Below are 14,367 nucleotides of genomic sequence, written 5' to 3'. Positions count from 1 at the left end.
AGGACATTGGGCCCACCTGGACAAGCCAGGGCCACCTCATCTCAAGATCCTTAATCAAGTTGTGGCGTCCCTTTCCACGTAAGGTAACCTTTTATAGGTTTAGCAGGTTAGAATGTGGACAGCTTGCTGGCTGTCCGTCAGTCCATCACCAAGGACTTGTTTTAGGGGGAAAGTGGTTCTCGGTGGAGGATATCAGTTCCCTTCACCTATCTGTGCAACACAATTTGGAGGTGCAGCTGCCAACCAGGGGGGTCAGGATGGCGGCCTGAAGCTCTCTGCCTTGGTGGCTTTGTAAGGGCTTTGCAGTTTGGCCAACACCCCTGGGCTAATTCCAAGCACACATCACCCTGGAGAACATCCGCTGGTGAGTTTGAGGACGACATTGCATCCTACTTCATACATGGAAACGTACACATTCCCTACACACCAGGCCAGCCCCCTTCTCCCACAACCGCTACCAACTCAGGAATTGTAGCCTTCTGTCCTCTGCTATTTTTTTTACCCAATGCCTTCGGACACTAAATAAATAAATACTTGTATCAATTAATGAGGGCTTGATATTGAGGACTTGTTCAGTGTCTGAAAATTATAACTGTTTTTCATAAAGTTGATTCATTTTTTCTGTTTTGCCAATATTTTACCTGCAAAATTTCATATTTCTCTGAATACCATCATAACCTGTGGTCAGTCTGAAACTTCATGGTTTTCCCATATGAAACCACTGGAGAGACTGAGAAATAATGATGCTTCAAGCAACACCTGCTTGCCAAATCTTTTTCTTTAGAATAGCCCATGTCCATAAAATCCTGGGTGGTTGTGATAAGCCAGCATTTTGGGCACGAGGCTGTTATGAAATGGAATACTTAGAGGTTCCTGGCATAAATTTTGGTCTCAGAATATTGCTGGGCATTTTTTTTTTCCTTTGTCAAATAAAAATGTAACATTTCAATTGCAACCCATTATAAAGAAGCAAAGAAGGGCCTATTTGCATTTGAGCCACAAATTGGACAAGAGTAATTTTTGTCAACTTGTGATCTGTCAATAGTCAGTGTTTTTAAATAAAAAATAAATGAAATACTCATTACTTCACTGTTTTTCCTTATTGAGTGAAAAGACTTTTTTTTTCCTATCAACAAATTTTATCCAAAATCAGCTATAGAATAGAATATTAAAAATAAGGAAGTGTGGGGCTGGGGATGTGGCTCAACTGGTAGCACATGCGAGCAACCCAGGTTCGATCCTCAGCACCACATACCAACAAAGATGTGTCCGCCGAAAACTAAAAAATAAATATTAAAAATTCTCTCTCTCTCTCTCTCTCTCTCTCTCTCTCTCTCTCTCTCTCTCTCTCTCCCCCCCTCTCTCTCTCTCCCTCTCTCTTTAAAAAAAAATAAGGAAGTGGAAATTTCATTTCTTTTGAACTCCAAACAAATTTTAAGTTTCAAAAAGTTTGACAAAATATCACAGTATTATGGCCTGAAGAATTTATGATGGAGGAAAAAAATTTAAAAAATGATTTTTTTTTCCAAATTGGGTTTTAATAACACTTACCTCCAGTATGTTAACTTAGCGTCCTTTTTCTTATCATTTCAATAATTTATAAAACTAAGCAGAATAATATTAAATCAGGTTCACTTGTAAAGGAAGAGAAAAAGGAGAAATCAAAAATGGAAAAAATCATAATTCCATTGTCAGTAGAAACTGATAGTCCAGGAATGTTGGTCAAGGAGGTGTTTCTGATTGGTAAATCTGGTAGAAAGAGAGCCTAGCAGATTTTCCTCTGAGACTTTGTTGGCATAAGCCTCCTGTGGGAGTGTACACGGGATTTAGTTGGTGATGGAGATTAAGGGAGGCATAAAGTACTGTCCCTAGCCCCCAAGACCATCTCTTGGTATTGCACCTGCCCACTGTCAATATTTTGAGTTTGTAAATATTTATCATGCATATGTAAACCTATGTCACAGAATTCTTTATTTTAATAGTTAGTCATACCTACATATTGTTTTATAAGTTGATTTTTTTTCCTAGTTTAAAACTGAACAACCTACCCATACCATTAGATATTCTAAATTCACTTTTAAAGGTCACAAAAAAATATTCCATGGAATAGACACATATTTATTTTCTCACTGCCCTATTGCGGTCTACTTAGGTTGCTTCCAACTTCGAGTCTAATTAACAGCAGAGAACTAAGCATCCTTTTAACATAAATATTGGCATATTCCATGACTGATTCCTTAGTTTAATAGTTTCATTTTCCATCCCAAGGTCAACAGGTTACATTTTTTAAATTTTTTTTAATAAATCTGTCATTCACTGCATCTCAGACTCATTATGGCTGTTGAAATAAGGATATTAAAATCAATTCAGACCAATATGAAAGGTTAGACTAAGGGATAAACACCAATAGTCCCTGATGTAAGTTTTCTGTAGCAAATGGGGAGAAGGATGACCAACTCATGTTATTTGCCGAGGGCTGAGAGTCTTCCTGGCATTAGGTCTTTCTGTGATAAAATTAGGGCAATCTCGGACAAATTGAAATGGTTGGTCCACCAGAGGCTAGCTAGCCACACGGAGGAGTTCAAGTACTCGTAAACACCAGCAGACAGCAGACCATCCTGACTCCTTGCTAGACCCATGGTCAAAAAGAGGGAGAGTTAAACCACGTTTTTACAACCAAGGTGGTAGAAGGCAAGCAATGGATTAAAGAACTCTGAAATGTAAGGACTTGGTCAGAATTACAGAGTAGAGAATTTAGGCTGACAAAAGGTGATCGTCCAGGAGTCCTATGACAACCTCAGACTCTTCCAGAGGTACGGTGGTCTCCTGCTGGCCTCTGCTGGATATAGTTGCCCCTCGAGTGAATAGTGTTTATTTGGAAAGTTCTCTTTTAACATCCTTTCCCTTAGGAGATTTTCTTGATAATTGCAGAAATTCTGAAAGGAATAAATAAATGAGTCTTGCCAATTTTGCTGGCAGAATAACAATATGAAACTCATTCCTCCTTAACTCAGAAAGCACGTCTAAGCACAAAATGATGAGTCCATGTGGCCCGGGCTGTGATCAAAACATCACAGTAGTTCCCAAACTTGAGTCGTGTTCTAATTCTCTTGAATCAAAAAACCATTCCATGATGTTTTTCCTCTATGTGTGCCTTACCTGCTCTCGAGTAGCCTAGATCCCTGAAATGCAAATGCCTGGAGTATGTCATTGACTTGGGGAACACAACATCAGGGTTAGCTCACAACTGGACACTCTAAGTGTAGATACGTATCTGAGCAAGGCCTTCCCTCCACATACACAAAGAACAGAACAACATTTACACATGCTCTGCTCTGATGCATGATTAGCTCTTAATCTTTCTCCTTTATGTGTGGATATTCACAATTGTCTTTTTTCCATAAAGTTTACACTGCTCTTAATGGCTTTGCAATTTAGAGGTAGTTAGTCAGAGCAGATGTGTCCTTACACAGGTGCTTCCCCACTGTCAAGTGGACTTGGAGATTGGAAGTACATTTTACTCATTGCTTGGACACCACCTGAAATGTTTCCATGGGAAATATATTCATTTATCCATTCACTTAACAATTATCTTGGAGCAAAGGATGTAGCTCAGTTGGAGAGCTCTTGTTAGCATGCACGAGGCCCTGGGTTCTATCATCAGCAATGAAAAACAATTACATGTGTTTGTTCGTATATGATTATTGTGGTATATAATTATACATAATATATATGACATGCATATCATACATATATATAACATCATATGTACGTATGTTATCTTTTATTTGCCTACAGTGTACCCACTGAGGATACAATGATGATAAAAATGGTCCTGCTTTCTGCCCTCTATAACTTATATTGTCATTGAGGAGAGAGATTTTTTGTGGGGCAGGGGGTGCAAGGATTGAACTCAAGGGCACTCACCCACTGAGCCACACCCCCAGCCCTATTTTGTATTTTATTTAGAGACAGGGTCTCACTGAGTTGCTTAACACTTTGCTTTTGCTGAGGCTGGCTTTGAACTCGAGATCCTCCTGCCTCAGCCCCCTGAGCCGCTGGGATTACAGACATGTGCCACCACGCCCAGCAGATTTTTCTTTTTAATAAGCAAAAAAGAAAAGAAAAAATAACTAAAAATGATGATGTGTTCTGAGGGAAATTATCAAAATTTTCAGAGAACGCCTGAGAGACAAGGGAACTTCTCTAGGGAAGAGGGTCAAAAAAGGCCTTTCTACCTGCCTGCAAATGGCTGAGTAATATTACTCACGACATCCCCAAAGTGGCAACATTCACGTGCCCTTCGTCCAATAAACTTAAGGATAAATAAAATGTGGTTTATGCATAGAATGAAATACTAATGTGCAATCCATAAAAGACATGCTGTAACAATGACGAAATTCAGAAGCATTAGGCCAAGTCAAAAATCCAGCCACAACATTACTACTGGTCTTCCCTAAACCACAGTTTCCTTATTCCTTTGAGATGGTGACTCCTTCAGCCTCCTAAATATATATTAAATATATATGATATATATTTCTTATATACATGTACTGATCAGCCCTCGATTGAATACATGAGAAGGACCTTGTGAAATTCTCTGGAGTTCACTCTCTTTGATTTTCTCTCTCATACTTTTCTTTGTCAGCTTCAGATGCTTTGGTGTCTTGAGTTCCCAGATCCATTTTCTCAAATCTGGGAGGCTGCTAACTTCCCCCGATTCCCACTCTTCCTTAAGGTCTTTGATTGGCTGTAGGACACTGAAGTGATCATGGGACTCACCTCATTTTTCCTTTTCTTTTTTCTACCTCTTTAGCATAACTGTCCACTGTGTTGAGATTCATTGCTTTAAGTATTTTATCTCTCCTTTGAGTTGTTTGAAAGTAAATCCTATTTCTTTTACTCCATCTTGGTGCAAAGCAGAAACCCCATTTTGATTAATAAAAATATGTGTTCCTTCCACTGAACTATAAGCTTATCTTACATATCTTTGCCTGACATAGTATACCACCTAATGTTGAATCAGATAAGCACTGGCGTAATTGGATCTCTTTTATCCATCAAAAAATAGTGGTAAATAAATTTCAAGTTGTGTGACAACTAGAGCTAGGATGGCGGGGGGGGAGGGGGACTTCAACTATAAAGAAAATTCAAGCTGTATTTGAATACACTGGGAAATGGGAAAGAATCTACAATAAAATACCACCGTGTAGCATAGAAATGGCACAAGAAAATAGTGAAATGAACATGTTAAATTACTCTTTTTGGAGCAAGGGAGTAGAGAGAAAGCAAAGTTTCTCTAGTTGCCATGAACTGATGGCATAATAATCAACTAATTTAACTTATCTATGTTACTGAATTGAATAAACAGATGACTTTTAGCATTTTTTTTTTCAATTTGAAATGCTCAGACTAATTTTATTAAGAAGAAGAAAATGGGCTGGGGTTATGACTCAGCTGTAGAGCTCTCACCTAGCACATGTGAGGCCCTGGGTTTGATCCTCAGCACCATATAAAAATAAGTAAATAAATAAAATAAAGGTATTGTGTCCAACTACAACTGAAAGATAAATATGTTTTAAAAAAGAAGAAGAAGAAAAGTATAATCTCTTCTAAAGTTATTGTACTCAATTCGTTAATAATAAACTGGTTAATAACAAATAAGTATAATCAATGTCAAAAAAGTAAATAAAAGTTTATCATAATTCAAAAAAAGTTCATCCACAAAAGACTAAAGACCACATATTGCCCATTTACATGCAGTGTCCAAAAAAGGCAAATCTATAGAAACAAAAAGAAGGGACTGGCCCTGGGACTGGGGTAGGGACGGAGAAAGAGTGCAAACAAGCCCCAGGGAATAAAAATGTTCTCAAATTAGATTTTGGTGAAGGCTGCCCAACAGATTATACAAGAGCCGTTTGCATTGCGCCTTTTAAATAAACCGATCTTGTTCAATGAAAGATGCGCCCATGAGTCAGTTAAAAACAAAAGGAAGGAAGGATGGAAGAAGGAGCACGAGGAAGAAAGAACTTTCTGGGGAGCCAACAGAGAGGTGGTGATGACGGGAGGGCCTCACCTGACTTTGAGTTGACCACATTCTTCTTTAACCAGAGCTCCATCAACCAATACAGCACTTACTATTTTAGGGATTGACTAACACTAGTGAGTTTATTTTTCACCATAACCCCAAGAAGAAAAACAATACACCATGTAATTTTACCTATAGAATCTTAAAGAGGGCTGTGATAGCCCAGCGAGGTGGTGAGTACCTGAAATCCCAGCTGCTTGGGAGACTGAGACAGGAGGATCGCATCTTCCACACCAGCCTGGGCAACCTGCAGACCCTGTCTAGAAAGAACGAAAGGAGCAGGGGTTACAGCGCAGTGTAGAGCTTGCCTCGGATGCTCAAGGCCCTGGATTCAGTCCCCAGTACCACAAAAAGAGAGAGGGTGGTAATTTTAGCTCCAGAAGTGCAGAACCTGGACTCGAAATCTTCACCACCACTCTACACTGGGAAGTAGAGCTGACTTCATTTACTACTGTGCGGTTACCATCTTGAAAAGCTTAACAATTTTCTAACAAGAGGCCTCATGTTTGAATTTTGCACTGGACCCTAATTATAAGCTGGTGCTATTGGAATGATGTTCTAGAGTTTTGACCGCAGGAGGAATTATTAACCTTTTTTAGATGGCGATGAGCTGGCCAGGGAGCGGGGCAACTCCTTAAAATTAACAGTGTGTTTCAAGCGCGTCCATTTGGGGCAAGAGCTCCCGTCTGTATCAGGTGCTCAAAGACCCCCATGGTACAAAGGGGTTAAGAATCCTGGCTGTCCCAAGGTTGGACGCAGGCTGAGTGGTGCAGCAGACTCTTCTTAGGGCTCAGCTCCTGTTTTTCTTTATTTACTGGTGGAGTGCTGCATGTGGACACTTTTCCCAGAAAACAGAAAATAATAACAAAGATGAATAAAAAAGCAACTGGAAAGGAAAGTTCTATGCAAAAGATTTTCTTGGCATTTTGGGCTTTGTTTTGTTTTCGGAGCTGAGGATGAAGCCCAGGGCCTTGCATATGCAGGGCAAGCACTCTAACGCTGAGCTTCAACCCCAGCCCTTTGTATTTTATTTATTTATTTTTAGGAACTGGAGATTGAACCCATGTCCTACCACATGCTAGGCAAGCCCCCTGCCCTGCGCTCCATCCCCAGCCCTTTTCATTTTGAGACAGGGTCTCACTAAATTCCCCGGACTGGCCTTAAACTTGGGATCTTCCACCTCAGCTTCCAGAGTTGCTGGTATCAAAGGTGTGTGCTTAGCACACCCAGGTGTGTGTGTGTGTGTGTGTGTGTGTGTGTGTGTGTGTGTGTGTTTCCCTCAAGGACACCAAACTCTGTCTTTTTCTCTATCAAAATAATTTTTTTAAATCCCTAGAAAAAAATTCTGCTGAATTAATACTAATGAATTTGCTCAAACATATCACTCATTTTCTACCAGTGGGCATGAATTTAATTCTCTTTGTTTCAGAGACCAACGTGGATTATATGATTATTTCACTAATCATTATTACATAGGGCAATAAACATTCTGCATAAATAACTCCATAATAAATTCATGTCATTAGTTTGTATATTATAATTAATTCATCAAGAATTTGATGGGCTGTGGGTGTAGTCCAGTGGCAGAGCCCTTGCCTAGCTTGTGCAAGGCCCCAGGTTCCACCCCCAGAACAATAAAAAAAATAATAAAAATAATAGTAAGATTTTGTTGTCACCGTTGTCTTTTAATCTAGGCTTATTTTGAACTATAACAAAACTAGATTTTAAAGGCATGTTTTCAATACCATTTAAAATGACACACATATAATTTTTGAGCTACTAAAGACAAATGACAACATGTTTAACTTCCGGTACAAACATTTTTTAGAAGTTATTTGTGCTCAAAAACTAATCACAGCTAAGCACAATAGTACACATCTGCCGACCCAGCAACTCAGGAGGCCGAAGCAAGAGGATTGCAAGTTCCAGGCTAGCCTGAGCTATTTAGTGAGATCATTTCTTAAAATAAAAAAATAAAAAGGGCTGGAGATATAGCTCAGAGGTAGAGCACCCTGGGTTCAAGCTTCAGGAAAGAAAGAGAGAGAGAGAGAGAGAGAGAGAGAGAGAAAAGGAGTGTGGCCAGTGAAAATGTGATTGTCCCATTTTGAGAATAAGAGGAACTAAAATAGTCCTCTGGGCTTGCTATAGCAAGTTCCTTCTTGCGGAAGCTCTGATTGCTCCATGTTCCTATTTGTGCAGCCCACAAGACTTTTAGCTTTCTGAGGAGCAAGACTTGTATCCTGAGGCTCCCCAGGTGCCTCCAGGGCCTTCTGAGTCTGTCTACTCCAGAATGCAACAGGCATACAAACCAGAAGTAGGTGGCACAGGCCACCGAACAGAAGGCAGAGACCAGAGGAAGATATTTCTATGAAAGAACATGCTAATTCCACTCTAAACCTCATCGACATTTTCCAAGTTGGAAACTATTCCTGGAAAGACTCAGAGAGTTGGGCTATTTTCACTTTCACTTTTCCAATCATGGATTCAAGTCTCTTATCAGGGCCATAATGGGCCAGGACACCAAGACGGGTCCTGTGAAACAAGAATGATACTTTTCTCATCTGTTGCTTAACATCTTTTTAATTTACCAGTTTTGCTTCTGGGAGGAAAAAGGCAAAACCAGTGTGAAGTTATGTTTGTAGGAACTGAACTCTGGAGCACTTAACTACTGAACCACATCCCCAGCCCTTACTTATATTTTATCTACAGACAAGGTCTTGCAAAGTTGTTGAGGCTGGCTTGAACTCACAATCCTCCTGCCTCAGCCTCCCAAGCCCCTGGGATTACAGGTGTGCACCACTGCCGCTGGTCCAGCTGTGGATTCTTTCACAATCACTGAACCTAGTAAAATGGGTTCCGTTGAGACCAGGCAGTGACTCCCATTTGTATTCTTTTATTTTTTTTTTTTACCCCTACATCCTTTTTCTTTTTAATCTCCAGCTCTTTGATGGGAAAGTCCACCAATTTCCAATTTGTGCATAAAGTAAAAAGCAAATTAGACTTAGAGAAAAAAAATTGTAGAAACCATCCACCCATTAGAGATTTTTTTTTAATGGTCCTTTGCCACTTGATGAAGGAAAAATAAAACTTCGCTCAGTTGACAGATCATCTAGGTGGCAAAATCCTTTGTCCTTCCTTTATGAATGGCTGCTTTGAAGCATTTTATTTTAAAACCCAAAACTCCTTTGAAGGCTGTTTATTATTTTAAAAATCCAAAACCAAACATCTATTGTGAACATCTGTCTAAAAAAGAGTAACACCACCCACCTTCCCAAGATGACATGCTTCTGCTTAAAAACATTTCCCTCTCAATATTTCCCACAGCCGTCCTTGTAGCCCATGTCTGGAAGTACTACATACCGAGTGTTTTGTATTATTCCTGATCCTAGCAGCTATTCCACAAAGTAAGAGTAGCAGCCCTGCTTTGCAGATGAAGAAGTTCAGTATCAGAGACCTTGTTTCATAAAGAGACACCCAACAGTGTCTGAGTCAGACAGACGAGGGGCAAATCTGGTCTGGCTTTCTAGCTGTGTGATGTTAGCCAAGTTTCTCAACCTCTCTGCACCTCAGTCTCCTATCTTTAAGATGGAGAACAGAATATAGATCCATAATCCTTTGGATTCTGAAATCCAAAATTTCTGAAAATTGAAATGTTTTCACAAATAGGACAGCAGGGGACATACTTATGTGAAAATAGTATATTATGGATCCAAATTTCAAATTTAACTGTGTGTGCTGTATTTTCACTTGGTAAATCCAGCAGGACTAGTTTGGCACCAATATTCATTTGGCAAGAATATTGAACTGCGCTGGCACAAGCCTGTTGTAACCTTTATTTGTGTCACATGGTGAGCATCAGAGCAGAGGGGCCAGGCAACACCATGGCTCTGAGCCATATGCTTGGTGCATTTGAAAGACAGAGAAAATACCAGGTGGCTGGGAGAGAGAAATGGAGGGGAGAGGGAGAATAGGAGATGACAGGGAGCAGGCAGGAGCCACATCACAAGGGCTTTCACACCGTGCTGAGATGGTAAGAGGAAAGCCCAAGTCCCGTGACACGTGGCCACAGGACCAGGGTTGGCTTCGCTCAGCCCTGTCATACACTGGGAAGGGTCTCAGCACACATCACAGGGAGAGTTGCCTATAGGAGGTCTTCAGTCTCTGGGGCCAGTGAAAGGATCTATAAACACAGCAGCACTGACTTCAGTAGACCAAGTTCAAGGCCATAACATTGATGTCCACAGAAATGCCTTTTGCTACATTTCCCTGCAACAGGACAATATGGTGTGAAAACCAAGATTTCAGAGGGAGGAGGAGAAAAATGGCATCTTTGTAAATCTAGGATATGTAATATGTAGAATATTACACACCATGTCATTTTTTTTTATTTTTTATACCAGGGATTGAACCCAGGGGCACTTACCCACCAGGTCACATCCCCAACCCTTTTTTTTTTTTTTTTTTTTTTTTTGAGACAGGGTCTTGTTGAGTTGCTGAGGCTGGCTTTGAACTTGCTATTCTCCTGCCTCAGTCTCCGAGCTGCTGGGATTACAGGTGTGGGTCACCAGGCTGAGCTCAGACAATGTGATTCAGCATGAGCCTGAACTGCATTTTTTTTTTTTAAGAGAGAGAGAGAGTTTTTCTTTAATATTTATTTTTTAGTTTCTTGGAGGACACAATATCTTTGTTTGTATGTGGTGCTAAGGATCGAACCTGGGCCACACGCATGACAGGCGAGCGAGCTACTGCTTGAGCCACATCCCCAGCCCCTGAACTGCATTTTGACTCTGATCTCGTCACTGCATGTTACACAGCTGTCCTCGTGTGTGTCCTCAGATTCCACTGCATGGTTCTAGAACCAGTGGGCTGTGGTTACCTGGTCAGCCTGCTCCATATCCTCTGACCATGAGTTCCACGACTTGTCAATCAAAATCCACAAGGATTTTTTGAGCTTCCCTTTTGCACTGACGACAGTGCTGGTCACCATCCCTGGAAGCTGGAAATGTAGAACCTTCACTTCACTGAGCTTGTGGCCGTAACCGTTGGCTTTATTCCCAGCAAGTGCAAATGCTACTTCATTGTTCCAAAAAGTTGTGATTGTTGTCAGGACTTTAATAATACCAACCTGGAGCACATCTCACTGTGCTGTAGGCACTGTGCTAGGCATAATTACAAAGTCCAAATATTTAATATTATCCCCATTTTTCAGATGGGGAAGCTGAGCTTCCAGAACTTAAGTATCTTATTCAAGACTCAGAGCTTGTCAACAATAGATCTGGGGAGTCAAACTCAGGCATTCTTTTTTTTCTTTTCTTTTATAAAATTATTCATTTATTCTAATTTGTTATACATGATGGCAGAATGCAATTCATTTCGCATTACACATATAGAGCACAATTTTTCAAGTCACTGATTGTACATAAAGTATTTTCACTCAATTCATGTCTTCATACATGTACTTAGGGTAATGATGTCTAACTCATTCCACCATCATTCCTACCCCCTTGCCGCCTCCTTTCCCCTCCCTCCCCTTTGCCCTATCTAAAGTTCCTCCACGCTTCCCATGCTTCCCACCCCCCCACCCCCCAATCACCATTATGAGTCAGCATCCTCATATCAAAGAAAACATTCAGCCTTTGGTTTGAGGGGGTTGGCTTTCTTCACTTAGCATTATATTCTTCAACTTCATCCATTTACCTGCAAAGGCCATGATTTTATTCTCTCTTAATGCTGAGTAATACTCCACTGAGTATGTATACCAAAGTTTCCCTATCCATTCATCTATGGAAGGACATCTAGGTTAGTTCCATAATTTAGCTATTATGAATTATGCTGCTATAAACATTGATAGAGCTGTGTCCCTGTTGTATGCTGTTTTTAAGTCCTTTGAGTATAAATCGAGGAGTGGGATAGCTGGGTCAAATGGTGGTTCCATTTCAAGTTTTCCATACTGTTTTCCAGATTGGCTGCACCAATTTGCAGTCCCACCAGCAATGTATGAGTGTGCCTTTTTCTCAAACTCAGGCATTGTGACTCCAAAGTCAGCTCCTGCAAGCATTGTGCTACAAGAAAGTTTGTATAAAGACTCGTGTGTCCAGCCCCATGCCCTCACCAGGATCCCCTCTGCCTTGGCTAATGTGGCTTTGTTTGCCCAGCAGGGCTGCCTTATGCCTCTTCTTTTTCTCACCCTGGAGGCCAAGTTCAGTCTTTGCTTTTGAACTAGTGAAGCATAGAGAGAATCCACAGGCACTGAACTCTACACACTGGCTCTGCAGCTGCTGCCCACCCAGCCCCCAGGATCTGCCCCAGCATGACTGTGTTTGATATCCCTTCCTTCACTGTCAGCGCTGAAGGGCTGGTAAATAGAGAGCACACCCCAGAGCCCGTCAGATTCTTCTGCGCTGGTGCACACACCCAACCATAAGCAAGCTCCTCTGTCATTTGCCCAGGATCTTTGAATTTAGATGCTGGGTCAAGAAAGAATGACACTTTTGTGGGAGTTGTTCTTTGGGAGAAGTGAGACTTTTTAGCATCTTCCCCAGGCCTGCAACATAATAGGCAGGTATTGTCCTGGTGATAAATGATAGTTCTGACAGAAAGAATTGCAGCTGTGTGTCATAGGCTGTGGCTTCTCCAACATTCCTCTCTGCTGCAGGGTGGAACTGGCCAGGACATCAGAGGCGCTCAAAACAAACTCTCTTTTTCGTCATTAAGCTTAAATCTTTATTTCAGATTCCCATTGATCTCGGGTAATTGGAAATCATGTCTCAGTCAATGCCGGGGCTCCTCACCCACCCTTTCTTTTGATCAGTGGTTTATAAGTGGGAATGACAGCATTTCCGTCAGCCTTCCAGCAACTCTTTTGGGGAATCAGATTTAAAAAGACTTGAGAAGTGACACCAGTCTTGAGTGGTGCCAGAGAGGCCAAGTGTCCTACTGTGTGTAGGATGCTCCCACACCCTGTGGAATTGTCTGGCATCCCGACTTCTAGATGTCCACTGGACATTTACGTAAGTGAAGCTCCTCCTTCTAATCCTCTGAGCCTGGTGCCTGTGTCCACTTGGTATCAGCACACAGAGCATGCTGGGAATTTCACAAGCCCAGAACCATCTGAACGGAGGGAAGGGCCCTTTGTTCTAATCATGCCAAAACCTGCTCAGCCTACCTGGGAATCAGGTGTGAAGATGACATTGAGTGGCGCTTGAGTCCCCCATATAACACACAGCTCTTAGTTTGTTGTGGCTGTGACATTCAATGCTTCTGGGTATGAGGACGAGCATTTGATGTCCTTATCATGTGGCCTAGTATGTCCATCCAAGTGTTAGAGTCTTAAAATGCAAATAATCATATTATATGAAAGTTACCGTCTATGGGGTTTGGGGCATGTAGAAGACTCCAAGGGGGCTCCCACATATTCCCCCAGCACTCATCTCCATCCCTTGCCTTCACCTGCCCACCTGGGCCTCAGGGACCTTCCTGACTCTGGATCCTACAGAGGACAGGACAGCATCCTGGGAGACCATGATGCCCCAGAGGCAGTCCCTGAGTGATGGCACATGGTGGCTGAACAACAGTTCACCTTCCATCTGAAGCCCCGAGTTGCTATCTCCAGAGATCCCCGTGGGCAGGAGCTTCAGTGGCCCTTGGTGGTTACTGACTGCTCACACATCCTGGCTGGACCCATCATCTTTCCCTCTGACTACAGGGCACCCCTAGCAGTGCCCCCTGGGATCATCTCCACCATCAACAACTTAAATTCATGTCTTTGTCTCAAGGTCCCCTTCTGCAACCCCTCACTGAGGCAGTTGCAAAGATCTGTCTTCAAAGGGGGACAGTAAGCACGACAGAGTTTAGAGCATCCCTGGAGGCTCTGCTGAAGCCTTGACTTTGCTCAAGGCCAAGGAGCGCATCACTGGGATGTTGGTGACCCCTCTCCAGTTGCCCCCCAAGACTGAGGTTCCCTCTCAACCCTGGGCCCATCTTGAGATGCAGTCAGTGCTCCAGCTTTGAAGAAGCACCAAAGACTAAACCAGTCTCCAGGCTCCAAGGCTCGTAGATGAGATCACAGAAACAAAGTGGGCGAATGAATGAGGGGAGCTGCCTGGGTGCAAGCGAAGGCATGCCGCGTGGCTTCCCACTCTAAGTAGAAACGAGACTCAGGAAACGTCCTCACTCTCATTCAATGAATATTTGATGAGCATATGCCAGGCACTGGGCATGCAGTGGTGGACCAAATAGACAGCATCATTTTCTCCATCAGGTTAACTGAGACCAAGACA

General features: G+C 42.0%; 1 protein-coding gene across 2 annotated transcripts in view; it reads left to right on the top strand.

Annotated features, from left to right (window-relative positions):
• Tshz2 (teashirt zinc finger homeobox 2) overlaps nt 1-14,367 on the top strand; it is a 424,675-nt gene that overhangs the window by 316,141 nt on the left and 94,167 nt on the right. The gene's annotated exons all lie outside the window — the stretch shown is intronic.

The sequence above is a fragment of the Ictidomys tridecemlineatus genome, chromosome 5 (genome assembly GCF_052094955.1).
Source record: "Ictidomys tridecemlineatus isolate mIctTri1 chromosome 5, mIctTri1.hap1, whole genome shotgun sequence".
In the NCBI taxonomy this organism is placed as follows: Eukaryota; Metazoa; Chordata; class Mammalia; order Rodentia; family Sciuridae; genus Ictidomys; species Ictidomys tridecemlineatus.
This window is presented reverse-complemented; position numbering and strand designations above follow the sequence as displayed.